The sequence below is a fragment of the Chinchilla lanigera genome, unplaced genomic scaffold, assembly GCF_000276665.1.
Source record: "Chinchilla lanigera isolate Chin_1 unplaced genomic scaffold, ChiLan1.0 scaffold00062, whole genome shotgun sequence".
In the NCBI taxonomy this organism is placed as follows: Eukaryota; Metazoa; Chordata; class Mammalia; order Rodentia; family Chinchillidae; genus Chinchilla; species Chinchilla lanigera.
The window spans coordinates 8139095-8159721 of NW_004955463.1; the positions used below are offsets into that span (position 1 = coordinate 8139095).

Genomic DNA, 20627 nt, shown 5'->3' on the forward strand with positions numbered 1-20627 from the left:
TTTATCACAACATCATGTGGTTATAAATGCCTTAGTAGCTGATTTGGTGGCTGTGATGGAAAAGGGCAATAACAAAAGCTATTCTAGACTGAGATGTGGGGAGGGCTGTGGCAGACATGCCAGACAAGCTACCTTTGGTTTAGCAACCAAAAGTGTAAGTCCGGTAACAATGTTTAATCAGATAGTTTTAATTTCTTTAAAATGTAATCTTTTATGCAAAAAGTAGTATCAGTAGCACTGGGGTCATTGAAAGAGAGTTTTGTCCAAGAGAAGGAGCAGGCTGGTTGTATGGTGTGCCCCCTTCTGAAAATGCCCTGCTTCGGGACCAGGGGATGATGAGGCTGCCACAGTGAAAAAAGTTGGAAACCTGGGATCCTTTTAAGAGTGAGAATTTTAGAGCTTGTCTTTTATAGCAACATAACATTGCTCTGGCCCTGGCTTATGGATGAGTAAGAGCAAGTGAGTCCTCTTGCCCTTTCCAAGGGTGAAAGTGTGACATTTAGTGTGGCTCCGTGTTCACTTTGCCCTACTGCTAGATCACTTGCTTGATACACTGTCATGTGGGTGATACTGTTGCCGTTAAGTCATGGCTGTTTACTCCAAGTGACAGAGTGAACCTATCTCCTTAGTCTTGGTTACAACGTTCTTCAAACTGTTTCAAAAAATGCATCCAGAAGAATTCCTCAAAGACCACCATGGTTCCATACCAGAAAGAAAACCTTTAAAGTGTGTCATGAATCTCACTGCATATCTAGTCCAAACTGTCATAACCTTGTACCTCAACTACTAAGCTGACTTTCTAACTTGCTCCCTTCATTGACTGTTACCCTCCATGATTGGTTATTTCCACATAGCAGCCAAAGTATCATTTTAAACATTTAAGTATCTTGCAAATATAGTTCCCATTGCATAACTCATTCCTGACTTTCTCTTAACATCACTTGCGAAGAAAATGCCTTGTTATTGCTTACCAGGATTCAAAATTTGGCATGGTGTGGCCCAAGCCAACCTCTTTAATGTCACACCCTTCCACTGTCCCCTTTATTTCCTTTACCCTAATCAAATTAGCATTTTTACTTTTCCTTGGGTATGACTCAGAGCCTTTGCATTTGTGCTGTTATCTTACTGCATAATTCTTCTGCTCTCAGATTTTTGCCTAATTTCTTCACTTCATTTGTGATCACATGATAATCACTTTTTCAACCTTTCATCACTTTCTCAGATCTCGCTTTATTTTTCTTTCTGACTCTTATATATCTCATATCACATTATAAATTTATTGGTATTTTCTCTCTTCCTTCCTAGAATGATATTGTCCTTTTTTGCTGCATCTAATACTTAGTATTTGATCAGTATTTGATTAGTATTTAATAAGCAGTGAACAGAGAATATATTTGTTTAGTGTGGGTGAGTCAAATATGCCTGAGGTCAAATATACAGTTGATCAGATGGCAGTTACAGGAATATGAAGCATTTTTCTTCAACTTGATACTCTTTAGTTTCCCTTTTTAAAGCTACATCTGGTGATCTTTTCTTCACAGGCTATTAGGAACACTAAATGAAGTAGAGTAATCCCTTGCTATCCATAGGGAATGGTTCCATGACACCCTACAGATACCAAAATCTATGAGAGCTCAATTATTTAAAAAATATGGTGTATCCTTGTATATAACCTTACACATCCTTCTGAATACTTTAAATCTTCTCTAGATTCCTTAAGAAACATAGGAACAGTTGTTAGACAGTATTGTTAAGGAAATAATGAGAAGAAAACAGGTCTTGTTCACACCTTGCATGATTATCCGCCCACCATGAATATTTCTGATCTGAGGTTGGCTGAATGAATGGGTTTGTAAGCCCTGGACATAGAGGGTTGAATGTTGCACAGAGCCTGGAATAGGGTGAGTGGTCACATGTTTGTTCAATTGGAATCTCTGCTGGTAAGTGGGATAGAAGCTTAGGCTTTCAGCTTTTATCTTTTTGTGATAAAATGACACAACATTTGAGGGGCTGGCCAAACCCCTCACCGGGGTCTGAGAACTGCTGGGCTATATCGACACAAAGTGAAAATGAGATAAGTTGAAAAATAGATATCTTTGTGCCTCGTAGTTCCCAGCTTGGGTACTTGTTTGAGGTCCATAAGTCTCCTGTGGGTCTCTGTTGTTGTTTTGGAAAGCACCAAGTATTTTTTGTTTTTTTTTTCCGGTACCGGGAACCGAACTCATGACCTTGTGCTTGTCAGGCAGGCACTGTGCCGCTGAGCTAAATCCCCAGCCCTGCACCAAGTATATTGTACTCATACTTAGATGCCCAGATCTGCAGCTTGAGTAAACATTAAAACGTGAGCGAATGGAGAGGCTGCCTCCCTCATGCCCTTGAATTGTGAGGCCCATTGGTTAAGATCTGGGTCCAGCTTCTCACTCTTCTTTCCTTTTATTTTTGTTGTGAAACCACATTCAGCAATCCCAGAGATTTGCTAAGGTAATACAGTGCTAGAGGCTTAACTATTGGGTGTGTGGTCTCAGAAAAATAGTGAAGCGCCAGAGCAAAGCAGAGAACAGCTAAGTTCTAATAGAGCTCATGAAAATAACGTCAACACTTACATAATACTTATGAGGTGCCAGGTTCTCTGCCAAGAACTTCTTGTATATTAATTCATTTAGCCTTCCCAAAAAGTCTGATAGGGAGATAGCTGTTATTAGCCTCAGTCTACAGATGAGGAAACCCTGAGGCCCAGAGAGTAAATGTCCAAGGTCACAAAGGCTGCATAGAGGCAGAACAAAGCCCTAAGCTCAGGCCATCAGATCTTAGGCCCATGTGTGTGTAGTGGGGAGTGGACCCCACAGCAGCCCTCCTGCACCTCCATATCCCAGCTTTCATGTCTACCCTTGGATAAACTCCAGGAGAGAGACTCATGGTGAGTCCATGGTGAGTTGTGAGTGCTGGGTTGGCTAAGACTATATAAGATCCTACAATTAAACATTAATTTTCCTTTAAAATAAAAAGTCAATAAATGAAAAAAAGACTATCTTAGATCCATCCACATTGGAAATCATATCTAAATTTGAATGGTTTTGCATTTACCAAGTACATCCATGGCCTTTCTTGATTCTTATTTCCTGCATCTCTCTGAGGCAGATGATTTTTGTCCTCCTTTTTGTACTATCTGGTGGCACCTCTGAGAATTTGTGCTTCTTCTTTTTCTACTGAAAGTGCCACTCCCCGCTTCCAGCTGTGGCCTAGCCAGACAGTCCTGAGGGAACTGTGATGTTTGTTGCCTCTCTCTAGTAAGCATCAGCACACTGTTAAGTATAGATGGCATGAACAGAAATGTTCCTTTGGTTTGTTTATTTTTGTTTTTGCCCTCATCTGCATTTGTCTTCTTTCCAGCGAGTGGATAACCAGGCCTCGTGAAACTGGAAGTAGATTTGCTTTTTCCCCTATTGTTCTTTCCCCAGTTCCTGTTGTACAACTCTACATCTCATCAATGCTTCCTAAATGCTAGTGAACTTAATGGTCAGTCCAAAATTTGGAAATATATTGTTGTCTGGCTTGCTAGTTTGGTAAAGCTAGTGATGATTAGACTAACAGTAGTAGCTAATATTGATAGAAAGTTTACTCTGTGACACTGTTCAAGGGTTTTGCATATTTTAATTCATTTAATCCAACAACCCAACACACTACTATTAAGAAGTTTATTTTGTACTTAGGGAAATTATTGTTTATATGAGTGGCCAGTGTGTATACAGACTAGCTTCTAAAACAGGAAATGTGCAGGAAAACTTGGCTTGCTTGCTGAGAATTCATGGCTGAGGAAATGTGGGATCTCAGAGCCAGGGTTTGGAAGTGGAGTTTGTAGACTCCACTGTATGTGATTGAAGTAATATTCTTATTAAAGCTGCCAATATCTTCCATTGATGTCCTTCACTTTAGACATCTGAAAAGAACAGGACCTGAGAAATCTACCCTCTGCTAGAAGGTGGGAGCTATTCCTTTCTGATAGTATTTAGGGACATTTCATCATGGAGGACTCCGGTGTTGACCTTTGTATTTGCTGTCTGTCTGAGTTTGCCTGATTACTGAGAATCTCTGCTTTCTGACTTTGCTCACCTGTTGAATGAAGTTCATGGTAGCCACTTTGAAAGATGGGGCAGAGTGTAAAACCCATGTACAAGAGTCTTGTTAAACAAGATGCTGTTTGTGCAAAGGACACAGTAGCAAGAATGGTTTGAGGGGTCACTCAGTAACACTACTGTGGGATGCTGGCGCTACTTTTATTATATGTAAATTTAGGGTGAGAGACAAAAGGTTTGGTTTGGTGAAACATTTTTCTGCTGCAGATGGCAGGCTTTCCTCTCATGCGACACAGAATTGAAAATGTGTGTTAGAGACAGACCAGAAGGGTTAAAAAAAATTGTGAGAAGATTGGCATTTTGTACAATGCTGTAAGACATTTACAGTCATTGAGCCAAACTTTCCACTGAAATAGAAGAAGCAGTTGCTTTTAAACTTCGGGTCCAATTTAGTAATTATGGGTGAGTTAAAATGTAGGTTATTTGAATTGGATTTGGAAGATAAAGAGATTCTATCCTATAGTGGGGGATAACTCACAGAGGACCTAGCTTGATGTAGTGGAAACAGCAGCTGATAAGGAGCCAGGAGACCCATGTTCCTGGCCTAGATTTGCATAAATAAGTTGTAATAGCCTTTGGGAAAACTGTAAACATCTCAGTTTTTCTGGTGTTTAAAATGAGAGGACTCTATTTGTGAATGTGACTTTGACCTTATGTAAGATCTGTCAAGCAGGTCACTGAAAATGGAATGTGTTGTCTGTGATCATTAGCGTATAAAGTGTTCTTGCTAGTGCAGCTCTTGTGTTGAGATATTACCAATGTGAACAACTGGAAGCCAAGAAAGTACATCAGTGCTTGAATGATACAGACGTAGACAGGCACCTGGGCCCTTGCAGCATGCTGGGGTCATTGCTGTGTCCTGGGAAAGCAAAGCTATTCTAGTTACAACGTTTTGTGATGATGAGTCACTACACACAGTGGATTTACTGGATCCACTGATGGAATTTTTAAATGGTTCCCATGATATAGATGTTCTGTATGTGTGTGTTATGTTCTGGCCCATGTTGAGAAATAATTTGATTGTCAAAACTCTTTAAACACAGGTTTTTAATGTATAAACTACTTTGAGTTAGCTTGTGTTACTTTCTCTTAGTGCATTTTCTTTCTTTATATTATTTCATTTGTAGACATGAAGCCACTGTTTGTGCTAAGTGTTTATAAGTTTTGAGGTTTTACAATGTTGGATTTTGAATGTTAACAATTTCTGCTCTTTCTTGCCAATCACGGTAGGTTTAGTGTGGAATAGATGGACGGAGTCCTTGGGATCATTTACAGACATTATAAGCATGCTTCCTGTGTTACAGCACAGATACTGTATTTACAAGAATTGTCAAAGTTTAATTCAAACAAATCTAATCTAATTTTCTCATTGACTTACATGAGAATTTCAGAGGTGCTTTATCCTCATTTTTGATGGATTTGCAATTAGCCAAGATTCATGCCAAATTAACTCTAATTTTCTTAGTTCCTTCTCTACCCCTTCCTCAATTAGTTAATGATCTATGAACAAAAATTGGAGCCATTCTAAAGAGCTTTTGTATACCATCACCCTGTAGGTAGTCCGTGTGTGTGTGTGGGCTGCCTGAGAGATAAGGAATTTTGGTCCTGGTGCCACCAAAAAGCTGTGCATCTTTGAGAAAGGTCCTTTTGGCTCTTTCAGGATACTGTTTTCTCGTCTGTAAATGACCCACACTGAACCTATCTGACTCCAGTATTCAGATAACTGAATGGTAAAAGAAACTTTCTAGGACTCAATCCTTTTTATTTTTTAAAAATTAATTTTATTAAAGTGATTATACTTTTCAGTGAATAATGTCCTTTATTTATTATTCTTAGTTTTTATTTAGCTTTTTAAAAAAATCTTACAAATTCCTTTTTGGATGGCTTAGATTGAGAATCCTTGGGAGGCTCATTCAGGCCAGACAGATTTATTCACTGTTCATTCTGGAAGAAGCAGAGGAGATATTTTAAGATAGAACCGACATGGAACATTAATTTGACTGAAGCATTTCTGTGTGAGGAGTGATTGTAGCATCTTCATTGCCATAAAGGAGAGAGATTAGCATGGATTAGATTATTTTATGTACAAAGGTTATGCAAACTGATTGCTGTTACTTGTAGGCTGAGCTGATCTTTACAGTTTCTGGCATGACTTCTTAAGCAGTACAGTCAGAATTTCTTTCATGTGGTTTACATGTGGCAAGGAGAAGAGCACATTTCCCTTGTTACCAAAACCTTGCGTCTCCCAGTGAGAACTTGGAATAGACTTAGAAACACAAGGTATGCATGCACAGTGTTACGGAGATGGCAGTGGTCATCTGGCCTGCTAAGATGAGAGCACACACTGGCCAAAGGCGGAAGAGTTCTTGAAACAGATGTTCAGGCAAGATGGCTAGCATGCTGTCAAACTGTGGTTAAAAAAAAAAAAAATTACAAACATAAGCCTAAAAAAGTAGCCAAGATATGACTCTGAATTATAGTCAGTCATGGGATAGGATTATTAATTCCAGTGTAGTATGTTGCCTGCCAAGTATGTGCCAGACCTTCTAAAACAGAATCTGGTTTTTGCCAGCAATACTTAGCAACTATATTTTAAACCTAAATCCACCCAAAGGAAAGAAGAATAAATTTTTTTTTTTTCTGGCAGTAAGTTGTATTTCAAAGAGCCTCCAAAACCTTACCTTTTCCTGAAGAGACTTTCCATGGCTAAGTGGAGGGGGGTGCAGCACCTGGCCTAGTGTCCCCAGGGCTCTCTCCTAATGTTTTTTCATGTGTTCACTGATTAGGATAACTTGTATGGTCACTCTCAACCTCACTCACTCGTCTCAGGTTCCAACCTTCCCCTGCTTTTCTGCTCTAGTGGGATGGTAGTAGGGGGCAGCTTCCTCTTTGATCTTCAATGCATCTCCCTGCTTCTTGGTGTTCACCTTGCTTTGTTCTTTGTTGGAACTTACACTAGTGCGGGTGTCACTTGCTATTTCCTTCACTCCTTTTCTCAAGTGCCATTGAATCCATGAGGTCTCCCTGGCCACTGCATTTTAAAAGCAGCACCCTACAGCATTCCTTTAAATTTTCATCCTACTCTACTTTAGCTCATCTCACTCATTGTCATCTGCAGATTGTATGATTTGCTGCATCTATGTTTATTGTCTGTATTGTCCGTCTTGAATGAGGGAGAAGGCTTTCATTCAGTGAGTACAGCAATGCCTGGCACAGAATGGATAGTCAATAAATATCTTTTGAAACAATGAATGAATAAATAGTTAGCCTTCAGTCAGTATTTGCTTGTACGCATTACATTGGGGACATCTAGAAGATCATATTACACTTTCACTTATCTTGTAACTCACCTATTGAAAAGATCTTTGAGATCAGAGGTGCTTAGCTCTCTGTAAACCTAAAGTAGTGCCTCACAAAATTTAATGTGCCTATGCATCTGCTGAGTATCTTGTTAAAATACATTCTCTGGTTCAGTAGTCTGGATTGGAGTCTGGGGATCCCTATGCCTAACAGGATTCTTTGTGATGTTGATGTTGCCAGCCCAAGGATTGTGCTTTGAATAGCAAATCTCTCTAGTATCTCTAGATGGAATTCAAGGAGTTCAAGGAACCAGTATCATTATTATGAACGTTAGGTATCATTATTTTGGTAAAGAACCAATATGCTAGTTTCTGGAGGTTTGTTATTAATAGAATGCCAAAAAAGAAGTAATTTATTGGGGATTTTGTTTGTTTACCGGACATTTATTTGTCAGATTGTTAACCACACATGACTGTGTTCTTTATACAGCCATAGGTATATGTTTATGGTGGTGTCTTTTTTTGAAGGCTTGGTACAGGGTATTCATCAGATTTTGTAAGGGATGATGAGTCCCAAGAAAATTCGTGACCATTGTCTGTTGATAGTGATGTTAAAAAAAGCAAAGTTTGTTAATCAAAAGAAAACCTACCATATCCACATTGTTATAGTGGCAACAAAATCGACATTTATATTTGCAACTATCTTTGCAAGTTTATGCTTTTACTGAACAGTTTTCTCTGTGGCCAAACAGCTAACTTTTTCAGTTAACATTTTCTGGAGATGTTATTTTCCCAGAAAAATATTAGTTAAAAACATTTGCAAAATGCTTGGAGCCCAGCAATCCCAAGGCAAGTATTTGTTTTCCCTTACCCAGTAAAAATGGCCCCCAACAGAAAACCTTGGCTAGAAATGAATATTTGGAAACTCCGAGGCCCTCTATAAATGCCATTGCAGTAGCTCACTGTCCTTCTAACCTGAGACTAAAATGCTCTCAAAGGGGTACTGGTGTAGAAAAGCTGTTTTCAGGCACAAAGCAAACAGCAGCCCATCCAGAGCTGCATAGCTTTTCAGTCAGACAACTTACCCCCAGGTGCAATTTTCTCAGCCAAGGAGGGTGGACAATTTAGCTTCAAAAGTAGTAATTCTCTAAAAGAACAAAAGAGGACCTTTGGAATAACTAAGATCTTTAATGTTGAATGACCCTATTAAATAGAGATTTCATGGATGCCTTAGTGAAATGTTTAAATTCTGGAAAGCCTTCCAAGTTTGACATCATCAGTGTCATAATTGCTAATAACCCAATTAATACTGATAGGGGCTAATATTTTAATGAGTGGTACATATATGCTAGAAAAATCCACTAATCACCTTTCATCTATTTTGTTATATAGTATTTACAACAATCATTTGAGGTAGATACTATCATTGTTTTTCACAGATAAAGAAACTAATGCATGAATATATAATTTGTTTTGCTCAAGGTGAAAAAGTGGTTGAGTGATAGAATTGGGACCCAAATTTATACGTTCTGATTCCAGAGCTCCTGCTGCTATATTCATAACCACAACAAATTGATTATTGGTGACTTTGAGCTGCCCTTTTATTATTTTATCATCAGCAGTAAGGAAAATGCAGAACTTTATAACTTCCTGTCAGCATATTAACTCTCCTAAATTCTTCTTTCAGAAAAACACTAACTGCTCTTTATTAAGGAAATATACTGAGATTCTTACTCATTGGAACTTCAGCAGTCCCTTTTCATATAGCATGGATTTCATTTGGCTCTGAAGCGTGACAAACGTAGCCTGGTGTGGGACAGTGGCTGAGGGTGAAGATAAATGCAACAGTTTCTGAAATCAAGCACTTTTCCTTAGTGGTCTATTGGTACTCCTGAGAATTAGAATTTCAATGTTCTCATATGCGTGTTGGACAGACCTTTCCCTTGCAAATTACAGAATACACATAAACTAGCTTAATCAGAAAAAGCAGTGTAGCAACAATCATTACTAAGCACCTAGTATTTCAGAGTGGGTGCCAAATAGATTGACTCTGGGGCTATCTAGTTACACTTCAGGACTTCCTTCTAATCATATGGCTTCTTAGCACCAGTGAGGGCAGGATCAGCTGAGGAAGGAAGTACCTCCCCAGATGTTCCTACCAGAAAACTCGTTCTTCCTGGTTTTTGGCCCCTTTTGTGAGGTAGTCTTTGAATCTTCTGGCTGTAAAACTGGACTCAAGCTCTGAAAGAACTCTAGAATGTAGGAAGATACTCAAAGATGTTAGGACATCCCATAAGGAAGCCCCCAATCTTCTATACATCAGGTGAATATCACCAAGTATCTTTCCCTGCATTATACTTTTTGTTTCTTTCTCATTTTTGTCTCATTGGAATGCTAAATACTGACAGAAAATAGAGACTCTATTCATTCAGTGTCCTACATGGCACTATGATAAGTCCACCAGAGCATGCATGCTGGCCTTTCGGAGTCTCATAAAAAAGTTGAAATCTGCATTAAAATGTCAGTGAAGAAATGTGGTACTTCTGATGCTAAGCATTTTAAACTAGAGAAATGGTGGAATATTCAAATGAGAAATAAGAAAGGGATTGTGGCTCAGAAGTATGCAAGGGGTTCCAGGTTTGGGTATGGGAGTTGTCCTCCAAGGATTGACCATTGAAACATTCACCAGGGAATGCATTTTTTTTTTTTTCCCCTGAGCAAGAGCTTTGACTAATAGAACAGAACTGAGCAAGAAACTGTGAAGATCGCTCCCCGCCCCACCTACCACTACCACCTATACTCAGCTCAGATGGAGAAAAGGAAGTGACGGAGGAGCAGAACATACAGTTCAGAGACAGTAATATTATTTCAGTGCTTGGGGTTATAAGAGACAGTATAAGGGAACCGATGTCCCTTTCTGGACTCTTCATTAAGGTACAGTTTCTCAAATGTAAAACAGGATTTGAAAGACATCAGTAGCAACAATCACATGTCATATTTGAGGTATGTTTTATACTTTCCAAATTTGTTTGAAAAATTCCTATCACTTCATTTGATTTAAAATGATTCTAAGAATTGAATCAAAAATTTCTTCCTATGTTTGGTGGAAACAATTTTGCATTATTTTTATTTTATTTAATGTAAGTTAAACAGAAGAGACCGTTCAGTTTGCATACACTTAGTCACTTTTTTGAAGAAATGACCTTAAGAATGTTCTTTGGGGAAGAGTCTCACATGGTAGGTAGAATCAAGTGTGGATTTCTCTGCTGTCATTTCCTGCTTAGCCACAGACTGTGGGACCTGGTCAGGCAACTTCACCTCCCATTCAGAACATTTTTTAGAACTACTTGTGAAACTTATGGTCCAAATATAAAGAATAATACTTAGCAGTTTAACACTATGAAACATATGTTTTTAGTTTCCTATGTTTCTATAGAACATGATAAATCAAATAACTTCATTCTTGCAGGAAAAATTAACTTAAGCAGGCCTACTATAAACCCAGGAATATTCTTGATGGTTAGAGCTTTAGGTTTGAGGTAGCAATAGGGAAGCAGCATGCTGAGTACTTGCTCCTTACTTTCTGAAAGAAACTTAGTTTCCTTTTTATTTGAGGTACAGACATAAACAAGGAAAAAGTACGTTCCATGTTCAGTACTCTTGCATTAGGCTTGAGTTTGATGAAGGAAGGCTTGGTTTGATGGAGGATTCAATTTTAGTAGAAAGTAAAAAAACCATAAAAAATTATGATGTGAATGTTTTCTGTTTTTCTTTAATAAACTGCTTACCTTATCACCAAATAGTTTTGCTTTTTGTTTTGTTTTGTTGGAACTCAGGACCCTGCACTTGCCAGGCAGGCACTTATGCCACAGAGCTAAATCCCTGGCTAGTTTTGCTTTTTTAACAACAAAAGGTTATGGCAAGCCTAGGAACGGGTCCAAAGGATTGTCCATAGATGTATTGGTGTGATACCCATGCTGTAGTAGCATATATTGAGTCCTACATGCCAGGCATTATTTTAATTATATTTATAAACTCATGTAATTCTCACAATGGTTGAACAATGTAGAAATGCACATTCTTCTTATTTTACACATCAGAAAAGTGAGGCACCGAGTTTTAGGTAATTTAGATAAAGTTACATAGTTAATGACATAGAGTCAGATTTTGAATCCAGGCAGTATTGCAAACTTGTGTGCATAACTTCTGTATTACATTTGGAGACAGTTACTAAGCTAATCAAGGCAAGTACTGTTAGAGTACATTTTTGCATTATAAAAATTAGTTTAAAAAAAGAAAAAATCCTCCTTCTACCATTGAATAAGTGTTCTGTTCATTTTGAACTCTACTCATTTAGGATTTTTTAACCCCTATACACAAACACCTAAAATTTTATCATACTATAAATGCTTATTAAATTATTTTTATTTTGCTAGTCAATTTTAAAACTTTCACATGCCATGGAATTCTTTGTCTCTTTTTCTCCCTAGAACTGGAAATTGAACTGAAGTTCTTTGCACTGAGCTATATACCTAGTTCTTTTTTTCAACATTAAAACTTTTAAGAACTTTTTATTTTGGTATAGGGTCTCACTAAGTTGTCCAGGATGGGCTTAAACTTGGGATCATTCTGCTTTAGCCTCCACGATGCTTGGATTATGTGCATATGACATCATGCCCAGTTTATTTTGGTATAATTTTTAATGGTTACACTAAGATATGGATGTTTCATAATTTTTACTGTTACTTATTATTGAATATTTATATTATTTTCTGTCTCTTGCTTTTGGAGAGTGAAGTTTTTATAGAAACATAAAACCAAGTAATAGTATCAAGTACGCACAACTTATTTAAAATGAAAATTAAAAAATAATCCTAATTGCATCTGATAAACTTGTACTTTTTTTAAACTTTATTTAGGCCATATTTTCTTTTATATTTCCCCAAAATTAAAATTTAGGCTTGGGCAGGTTTACAAAAATAATCTTTTAGTCTAAAGTTATATTATTTGAAGTTAAATTCAAAAGATGATGATTCTTTGAAAAATTCAAATGGCTCTGGTAATGCTGAAAAGCCTAATCATTTAATACATATCCGGTGTAGGAAAAGGCTAGATATAAAGTTTTGTTTTAAGAAATTTTGGTTCTAGGGCTATCTTACTGTCAAATTCTATTCAGCAAAATTTTTCTGATTTTTCATTAAAGATAAGTGCTTATGAAAACTTGACGTGATAAAATTCGGTTACCTAGCACTCTGTCAGCAGTAGTTTCCTCACTGTAATTCTGAATGTCTTCACGATGACGATTATTGTTCTTGATGATGGACCACAGGAATATTCTCATGAAAGTCATTAATGAAAGATTACATTGTAGGAAAATATGGACTCATATTAAGAATGTGTGTTTTGAGTTAGGGGGACCTGAAATGCCAGCTTGTGACTTGCACTTATGACTTGTAGAGATAACTGAAAAAGTTATTTAAACTCTTTAAGACTAATTTTCTTACTAATAAAGTGGCATTGTCACAAGAATTATTTAAGTCATATATATTGTCTGAACTCTAGTAAGCCTTCTGTGAATGCTAGTTTGTATCATCATTACTTTTAATTATATTTCCCTTTACTTCAATAAATATTCAATGTTGGTTCTATGTGCAGAATTGAGGCAGCTCTCTCAAAATACGTGGTTGGGGGTTGATGATGGGAAACTCACTACATAACGGATAAAATAATAAATGATGTAATCTCTGTGTCCTTAGCAAGAGTAACCACAATAAACAATGGATTTCCTTTATGCTCCATTTATGTATTTTAATTGTTTGTTGTACAGCTGCTTAGCTTGCTAGGAAGTTTTGAAGAATGTTTTACATTATTTCATGTGTAATAAATGTGTATAAGACCTATGATTACTTAACTTTTGAATATATATATAAAATTTAACCTCTGAAAATAACTATGAGCTCAAGCTGGAGCAAACCATAGCCCCACTTACCATCTTATAACTGCATATGTGATGGCGCTGCAGAATCTGAGCAGATAGCTTGTGACTCAGTTCCAGGATTTTATTCTCTTTTGACTTGAAATAAGAAGTTCAGATCACTATTTTGAAACAAAGACAAAAAAATTGTTCTTCCTCTCTGGCCTCCTATTCCTAGGTTGATTTTTCATTGAATACCTTATTAACACTTGAACTGGGGCTGGGGATTTAGCTCAGCGGCAAAGCACTTGCCTGGCAAGCGCAAGGTCGTGAGTTCGGTTCCTGGTACCGGAAAAAAACCAAAAAACAAAACAAACAAACAACAAAAAAAACCACTTGAACTAGCTTCAGGAGAACATTTTTAGTGATCTGTATGTGAAGGGAAAACCGTCAACATCTTAGTAGAATGAATTAAAGCTAACATACCTTTTATCTTTTTGTGAATCTCGGTTAAAGACACTACATGTGAAAATCAGAGCCTAAACTATTGGGAAAGGCATAGAGAATTATGAATATGTTTGGTAACAGTAGAACAACAACATATAGTCTTGTATATGAAACCATATTTTAAAACATCTTAACCAATCCTGGGGACAGAGCTCAATTAAATGGTATTTTTTAATGTCATGAATGAAGAAAATCATTTAAAAAGCTATTCTAACAAGTAAAGTAAAGCAGAACATGAAGATGGGGACAAATTCCTTTGTGAATGTGAAGGAACCACAGTAGGTGCCTGCAAAGAGAGAGTGGTTTGTCCTAGTCCTGAGCCCTGCTAGGCTGACTCTTCTGTAAGGTAAAACGAAATCACTCTGCCCCTCGGAAGAGCATTGAGCCTGAAGCCTGCCTGTGTGCAGTCTAATCCACTCTCAGCTTCTCTTTTGCTTTTTACTTTCAGCAAAAGCCACATGCCTTCTTGGGTTCCACTTTCTCATCAATAAAATGAAAAGTTTATTCTGAGTGGTATACACACAAAGTGACGGAACTAGCAAATGGAGCCATCTCTGCAGATTGTTAGGCTGCTTGCTATCAGTTGTGGACCAAAAGTTTGGGCTATTAGAGTACCTTAAAAATCATGAAAAGCTTTCTGTAGAGGTGGACTCTAAGATATATTTGTAACATAGTTGGATCTTATGTTGACTGATACCTCTTCCAGGTGATGTTTTATAACTTGTCCATCTCCATTTTAAGAAGTATATTTAGATTAATGTTCTCAGAATTTCTACATCGCCATCAGGAAGTGATAAGTTTGAAACATATTTGGTACCATTAGTTCAGAAAATAAGAACATCTTATAGTTGCACTACTTTTATCTTTTTAAAATAGATTTTAACAAATCTGTTGCCTTTTCAAATCCCCAGCAATGTTGCTATGAAAGGTGATTCCAAGAGCTCTGCAAACAAACCATCATGTCCTTGAGGGCCTTTATAGGAATAGTGTCTCCTGTGAGAGTTCTCATGACCCTTTTAGATCTTAGAACATCATCCTGAGAGTACATCATAGGGCTTGGCCACAATAAAGAGGCGTTTTGATTTGTAGTAATTTGTTGTGACCATTAAATGATGCTTTACCGTTTGATTCACCACTGTGTGAAGACATAGTGTGAGTGACAGTGCATTAGTTATTGCGCTCTAACTTGCAAAACTGATTTAATGAAGATATTTTACAGAAGAGAAAATGAAATGCAAAGAAGTAATTTTCAGCTGCAGAGCAAATAATCCTACGTTATAATCTACTGCTTCACTGTGATAATAAAAATGTAGAGATATTAAAAGTTTTTAGTCTGGATGTTAACAAAAGAGTTTTTGTTGAATAACCACCTATCAAAATCTAGTGATAGTAAAAACACTTCATCTTCCTCTGCTTTCATATTGTCTCTTGTGAACACACAGACCTGGAATGCAAGAACGTTTGGATCTAATCCTGGCATTCCTGCCTCTCTGGGTCTCAGGTTATAACTCTAACCTGATGCTTCCCTTCGATACCAGAGGCTCTGAGTTTGAGTGCTAGCACTGATGAAAACAAGCAACAAAACCAAACATCACTAGAATTGAAAAATGTGAACATCTCTACAATCTCTTCTTGGTTCGTAGTGCTGTGCTTTGTGAAGTTGTAAGCATTTCCCAAGTACTTCATGAAGTTTTTATTTTCTTTAAATTTAAGACAGCTGGCCTGGCCCTTTACATTTAAGGAAACCGGAGACAGTAGGTTCTTCAGTTTGCAGAGTGAAGGAGTGAAGCTCAGACTTAAGATGGAGATGAGAAGTTTTGTGTTCATGTAGTAGGAGGTGCTGTTACTATCACCGAGAGGTGTTTGGGATGAGTTACAGAGCAGAAGGCTGTGCCTGCCAGATTGCCAGTGAGTCTTCCTGGATGAGCACTAAATCAGGGGCTGATATGTGCTGCCACATTTAGAATTAAATTTAGAATTATGTAACTACTCAGGAAAGCTACTGCCCATGGGAGGGGGGGAGTATCAGAGGCCACTTGTGACAATGTTAGTCATAAAATGGTAATTACAAATGTGATGCTAGAAATCAAGTTGAGCTTTCTCCTTTACAGTTGAGGCCCAAGGAAATGAAGAAAACAGTGCAAGCTTGTAACATTAATGTTAGAGTTACGGATGGAATTTAAATCTGGCTGTTCAAATCTCTATCCACACTCACCTATTCTAAATATCAGGGGCATTAACTCATTTTGTCTGCATTGCTATGATGGTTCTAGATTATAATGGCATCAGTACAGGTTCACTTACAGAATTTATATTCATTACATGTCATACACAATCTGAAGTATCTCCCATTTCTATACTACCAAACCAGTATTAATCACTTGAAAACTGGACTCATGATTAGACAGCGAAACCTACATAGACATATTAATATTATGTTCCGGTGTATTATGATATTTTTAGAGAGTAAAATTTCTACTTAAGGCTGCAAACACAAGAACCACACATAGGTAAAAGACACTGAACAAAAATGTCACAGTGAATGACTGACTTTGGGATTCTGTAGCATTTATGTTAGGTGAGGTTTTCTGTGGCATTGTTATGATGTGACAGGCCAAGTACACAGCCTACTGATGCACATCTTAGGGATTCAAAATTGGAAAGCTTGCAAAATTCAAGTAACAAAGGATAGAAAAAATAGACGTTCTCACTGAGCAAGAGACCTTAGAAATTAACAACAAAAACAACAAAGAATGTCTATCAGGACCTAAAATTGTTCAAGTTTTGAGAATCAAGAGAGCCTGGGACCAATAGTGATTAAAGACAGGTATTGACTTGTCAATCGATTTATGTCTACAATTTTATGATTATGCTCTAAACCCCATAACACTTATTTTGAATAATCTTGATGTTCATAATCACAAGCTGGGTAGGCAGATTTACCTACATGATTTTATGCATATCAGTTAACCACTCTGACGATCCTCATCTGTAAAGGAGAAGCACTATGATGTAACTCTTGGCTTCAATGAGCACTGTTGGACAGAGAATCTTGTAATTAATATCTGCAGCTCTGTCCTGTGGGAAAACATGATGATGTGTTATGACTTCCACAAGTAACCACTTCCTAGAGCTATGGGATTGTCATGGTTTTGCTGAGTTATTCATGAATATTTACAATTACAAATATTTAGAGCTAGGATATACAAAGGACACTTAAAGATAGCTAACCCTCACCTGGAGATTTTATGTGAGATAATAAGGTCCAGAGATATAAAGCAATTTTGCCCTATGGTGTTGAGTGATGGAGTTCTAAGAATAAGGAGGTTGTCATGATTTTTACCTGTTTTTTCTCTTGTAAGACAGATAACAAGCAGATTTTCTTTCTCAGGCCAACTCTGGTCAATGGATAAGGACTCCCAGATGAGGAAGCTTGCAGGGCTGTGAGACTGGTTCTACAGGAAAGATGACTCCTGTAGTACTGTCTAGTGTGTGACGAGAACATGGAAATGGCATATATTTGTCACCTTTTCTGTAGGATATTCTTTACACTTGTTCCTTGAGGGTAAACTTCTAATATTCTGATTTCCTCTAAACTGCCATCACTCAAACTCTAACGTGTTCTACTCTAAGAAAAGTAATGTGTCTTACTGGGCTAAAATTAGATTGGAATGAGGGATTATGACCTCCTTAGTGCTTGGAACTTTGTGAGATTTTCTTGCGCTACTTTCATTTCTCATGTTACTGAATGTTTCGGGCTGCTTCAGTATCGTCTTGTAACCTGTTCACTAGGATCTCATGGCTGCCAGGGCAGCGCCACAGCATGAAGGGCGGGCTGACTCTAGTCTTAACGTGGGTTGTAGAATCGTGAGATGCAGTGGAAACTAAAAGGCAGGACTCCTGTCCTTTGTGGTTTTAACAATCTAAATCCAATTCCTGGCAGCCTATGCCACACTCTGATCTGGCCTTTCTGATGTGTGATGCAGAAGGCTCACATACTAGTGCCCTGCTGCTGATATGTTCTGCTCAGAGGAGCTGTGATGGAATTTCCTGGCATTCCTTAAGCAAGCAGCTGCCAGGTTGGCGCCTACCCTCCACTTATACCCTTGCAGGAGTTTGGAAGAAATGCAACTGGAACTGGTTGACTTTTCATTTATTTGTGTTATTGTGCTCATCCCTGTCATCTGTTATTATTTTAAAAGAAAAGGAAAAGTACACTAATCTTATGAGAAACTAGAGTGTAAATTCTAAAACCTAGAACACATGTGTTAAATACACAGAATGCTTTATTTCTTTTTATAAGTGTTCAAATAGAAGACAGATTGAAGTTCAAACTTAATGAAATGCCAATTTATTCCTGGAAGTAAATACAGTTATTTTTGAGTCCTAGTTCTTTGTTTTTCACATGACAAAATAGAAGCCCACTGCCCAGGGGGGTTAAGTCTCTTGATAGTATGTGGCTGAAGAAACAAAACAGGAATAAATAATTCAGAATTTCCCAATTTTCATTCTAATGTGTTCTATGTCATGTCACACTACCACCATTGTTAAAGTTTTGGTTGTTTTTAAACTGACCACTTAAACTTTTAAAACAGTAGCTTGATTTCACAGATTAGAAAAAACTTAATACTGATGTTTAGGTTAGGGTTTAGTAAGACATTATGTTACTTAAATTTGTTTTAAGCCTGCTTTTGGCAATATCATCTCCTTATGGTCCTGAGCTTAAACCTCAGCTTTGAAGATTCTATCATCCTGGCTGTAGGTCAACCCTTAGATTATTCTCACCCACTGAAAGACTGGGACATGCCAGATGTTTGTGGAGGTTGTTACAACTTCCAGCCCAGATTAAAACCTAGGCTTTGAAATCATCCTTCCATACATTTCTAATTCTACAGACAACAAAAGTGGGAAATACAGACTGATGCTAAAGGATCAGCTGGGTGAAAAGGCCCATTGATGTTTCCGGGTCTTATACCTCTCTAATTTGCAGGCTTCTGTTCATATGTAGTATGAAAACCTAAGTATATGACATTTTGATATTCAGTGAATAGCCTATAAATAATCATTTCTCAATTAGAAATAGCCCTAAATAGTGCTCACAAGGGGTTGTTCTAGCTATATTATAGTGAGGATCTTGGCAACAAATGCTCTGAAATTCTGTTTCTTAAAATGTAAGGATTAGCTGTCCTTTCAGCAGGACAGAAAAATGAAGCATTCTTTGCATATAGGGAGGAAAATAAAGTGGATCCAGCTAGCAGAGTTACTTCTCCAGAAATTTGGATTCATGTTGCATAATTTTAGTGTTAAAGTGAGACTGGAGACCTTGTAGGATGGTGTTCTAAATGCTAGAATAGAAACATTTGATGGAATTGATTCCCAGTGAAATGGAAAACCTGCTGAATTGAAAATTAACCTCACTCAGCGACACTTGAATTTACAAAGTGAGTGCCCCAAATTCTTAATAACTATTTTAAAGCACTGGATAATGACATGCAAAATAAAAACTTATAGAAGAATAAAAATTGGCAGAATTGGTAAAATTGGTAAAAGTAGACTGAAAATGTAATTTTTTCTTGAGAAACTCTACAGATTATTGGAGTAATTTAAATTAAGAAACTATTGCAAGCAATTTAAATTAGTTCTTCCTGAAAAGTCTCACTGAGCCACTTAAGACGTTCTTAAAGAAACACAAATGAAAACAAATTTATGCAACTATTATTCCTCTATTCTTCCCTTATTCTGTGCAGTAAAGTCTATCTACAGACACCAAGAATGAGCTTATTTTCTACTTGTGAGATTTTGAGGTGATGGTGCTTTTACCAACCCTCTTACTACCACTGAGATAAAATTGCACTGATTCTATAACCACCAAGTCATGTCTTCCTTCTTCTTTCCCTCCTTCCTTTGCTTCCTCCCCCTCCTCTTTACTTTCTCCTTCCCTCTTTTCCTTTCTTTTCTCCTTTCCTTCTGAGGAGTCTTTTTTCAACTTTATAGAGATCAACTCTTTTTATCCTTTCTTCTTGGGTTCTTGTAATACAATCTTTGCTGATTTAAAAATATAGTTTTATTTATACTTCAAGCTTCTCATGTAAGAGAAATTATGTGATGTTTAAGCGTGTGGGTGTGATTTATTTCATTGAACATTATTGTCTCAAGGTACATTCCTTTCCTATAAATGGCTCAAATTTATCTTTCTTTATAGTAGAGTAGTATTCCATTGTGTATAAATACAACATTTTCTTTATTCATTCATTTGCAGTTTTCTTTTTTACTCATGTGTTTGGAGTACCCGATGCTTGCATGCATCTTAGGGAGTGGGTACATATACTGAACATATCTTGATTCCTTATATTCCCCTTACCCTCCCTATCCCCTTCCCTCTCTCCATCTTGAGATCCCCCTTCCCCATTTGCATTATTAAATCATTATTTATTATTAGTTCATGTTTGTAACATAGTAAGATTATATTCACTGATGGTGGTTGGTATATATGCCTAATGCATCTTAATTCCTTTTTCATTCCATTCCCCTCCTCCTTTCCCCCACCCTTAGACTTTTGATACCCTTTCTATTGACAAAAGATATATCTCCCTGTTTCTTTATATTTTATTTGGCTTTTCTTTGTAAAGATGGAAGAGACAGATGGAGGGAGGGTGGGAAGGGAAAGGAGAAATAAAAAAAATAAGATGTGTCCTGTACGTATACTAACACTCCCCCATGAGTGTAATCACTATGTATTGTAAACTTGTATGTACTAATAAAAATGGAAGCTAA

The 20627-nt window shown here is 37.3% G+C and overlaps 1 protein-coding gene and 1 long non-coding RNA gene across 4 annotated transcripts in view; one reads left to right on the plus strand and one right to left on the minus strand.

The window, feature by feature from the left end:
- The window catches only part of Nrg1 (neuregulin 1), a 1027681-nt gene that overhangs the window by 129659 nt on the left and 877395 nt on the right, over nt 1-20627 (plus strand). The gene's annotated exons all lie outside the window — the stretch shown is intronic.
- LOC102006322 lies at nt 8550-17470 on the minus strand. Its single transcript, XR_263161.2, has 3 exons — nt 17197-17470; nt 13422-13528; nt 8550-8579 (listed from the first exon to the last, which is right to left on the minus strand). It is a non-coding gene; the product is annotated as an uncharacterized LOC102006322 (long non-coding RNA).